This window comes from Ipomoea triloba, chromosome 14 (assembly GCF_003576645.1).
Source record: "Ipomoea triloba cultivar NCNSP0323 chromosome 14, ASM357664v1".
NCBI classification, from domain to species: Eukaryota; Viridiplantae; Streptophyta; class Magnoliopsida; order Solanales; family Convolvulaceae; genus Ipomoea; species Ipomoea triloba.
The window spans coordinates 14,867,814-14,870,472 of record NC_044929.1 but is presented as its reverse complement, the minus strand read 5'-3'; positions in this window follow the sequence as shown (position 1 = coordinate 14,870,472).

The following is a 2,659-nucleotide window of genomic DNA, read 5'->3' as shown; positions in this document are numbered from 1 at the left end:
GACACAGGAACACTGGTAAACATGGGAATGGTTTGTAAAGGATGGCTAAAGGCACACAACAGCGGGAAAAAATCTCTTCAGTATTTTTTAGGACCGCTAATCACACAGCTGTGCATTGCTTTGGGATACAAGGCAAAGGCAGAATAGACTGAGAATATCGTGAAGGAAGCAGTCATGACCCCTTTGTCACTTGAAGATTTATCCACCATGACCTCGGACACACACGCAAAAATAAGAACGAGGCAAAGGCGACTAAGAGGAATGTGACTAGGTCACGCAATCCAGAGCACGGCTTCCAGCTCCTTCTTCACTGATAAGCACCAAGAATGGTACTTAAAAAGGGTCTAAAATGAATTAGGAGTATAACGTTTTGCCATCCGATCATAACAATTGCATGCGTTTTAGCTCAGATATGACCAAAATCTTCTAACATCAATCCTAGGAAAAGTTTTTAGGTATTTTACAGGTTGGAGAGGGATTTGAGGCTAAAATAGAGCAAAAGACAAACAAAGCCACACTGCAGTATCGTCCCACACAGCCTCACACGCGTGTGGCTGGGCGTGGAATCTTTCCAGTAACCATCCACGCCCACCACCACGCGTGGTGGCATGCGTGGTCGGGCCAAGGGCCATTTCGGAATTTTGGCTTCCTTTTGTCACCTATATAAATCCCTTTTGCCCTAAACCTAGGGAGGACAATTTTAGAATAGGATAGATCTGAAAATTGTAGAGGGTTTTCTCCCCTCGGGGGAAAATTCCTTTTCTTCTAGGTTAGATTAGATCCAAGGGCAAGAAAGAAGATTGGAATTTCAAGAACAAAACTGTAAAGATCCCCTTCTTGAGGGTGGTAACTATTGATGTTGTGTATTTTGTGGTGAGGTGTGGATGAGTGGTAAAACGAAGAGTCAAGACTCCCCAAGTGTCGTGTCTCTCAAGGATGGCGAATGGGAATCGAATTAGTGTGTTGGCATCTAAGAGGTTGAAGGGAAAGAGTTACGGGAATGGCTAAGGGTTGGATTCATTGGTAAGAAGGTAGAAAGGTTGATAGTGGTTGTGTAAAAGAAATGTAAAGACGGAGATCGGGGCCTTAGGCTTCTCTATATGGACTATCTTTGTATGGTTTAGTGAGCTAGAGATGTGGAATAGACTAGGGAGTTCGTGGCACTTTACCAAGTGGCGTCACACTTTGGACTCCCACATCCTCATTCGGTTGGGGCATTTCATCAAACACCTTGTCTACCACTCCTCTCGGACCTTGTCCCTTCGAACTAAGGGCGGAGATGTGGGTGAGTTAGACTCGTGAGTGACCGCTATCGCGCACACACTCACTTCCTTTGGGTTTGCTACCTAATGTTGCTACACTTAGGCACAAAGCATTAATAAACATCATCCACGCAAGATCATCTTCCAACAATCAAAAAGCTCACATTTAATCTAGCAATTTATATCAAACATCCACATAGATTAACCTTGGGGCCACCAATCCCCTTTCTACTCTACTCTAACATACTAAAGAAACAAGGAAAAGATATGAAATCTCAAAGAAGCAAATATTAGATTAAGAAATGGATAGAATAGTTACCACCCTCAAGAGGGGAGTCTTTTAGACTTTGTCTTTGAAATTCCAATATTCCTCCTTACCCTTGAAGCTAATCTAATCTAGGAGAAGAAGAATTTCCCACAAGAGGGGAGAAAATCCCTAAGAAAACCTAATCTAAAACCTAATATATGATAATATTGTTGGTCCCAAGGGGATGGGGTACAAGTCTAGAGGGGGGGGGGTGAATAGACTTGTATAAGATTTTGCAAATCTTTTCGACCTCTCGTGTGTATTGAACTTAGGATGTTTAGGTTCAATACCTCACGAGATGAAGACAAAGTTTTATGCGCAGCGGAAATGTTATCCCCTTTTAGTTAGCACGAGTTTGGGTTAGTTCGAGAGGTGTGATTATATGCAGTGCAATCGAGAAGTTGGCGAGAGATAAAAACAGAAAGTAAATGCAAGAGAGATTTTTAAGTGGTTCGGCCAACCCGCCTACTTCCACTCTTCTTCCAGAAACTCCCTGGAAGGATTGCACTAAAACCTTCCCTTTCTAGTACAATAACGAGCGCTCGAGCTTTGATCACCAAGCCCGCGTCAAGCCTCAGGTTTCTTTCGCTCGGACAGCAGCCAGGTTACTCCGCCTCTCCTCAGGTTTTTCTCCCCGCTTCCAGTTACTCCTCCTCTCGAGCTCTTGACCTTTGATCACCAAGCCCGCCTCAAGCCTCAGGTTTTTCGCCCCGCTTCCAGTTACTCCACCTCTCGAGCACTTGACCTTTGATCACCAAGCCCGCGTCAAGCCTCAGGTTTCTTTCGCTCGGACAGCAGCCAGGATACTCCACCTCCCTTGCTTAATCCAAAGCAAGACGTTGTTGATAGTCACAGTTGAATGTAACAATCTCCAATCTGACCACAAGCTATCGTCGAATCAACTTTGATGTCGAGCAGCTTTGGTCACCTTCTGGATGTATGACAGTTTAGCTTTGTAACTCTCTTCGAACACTAAGATGTGTTCTCTCGCTGTATTGAATATCAGGATGATATTCCAAGTTAAGCACTTTGCACTGGAACGTTTTTATCAGACACCTCTTGTTAACCTCTTGACCTCTTTCACAACCCC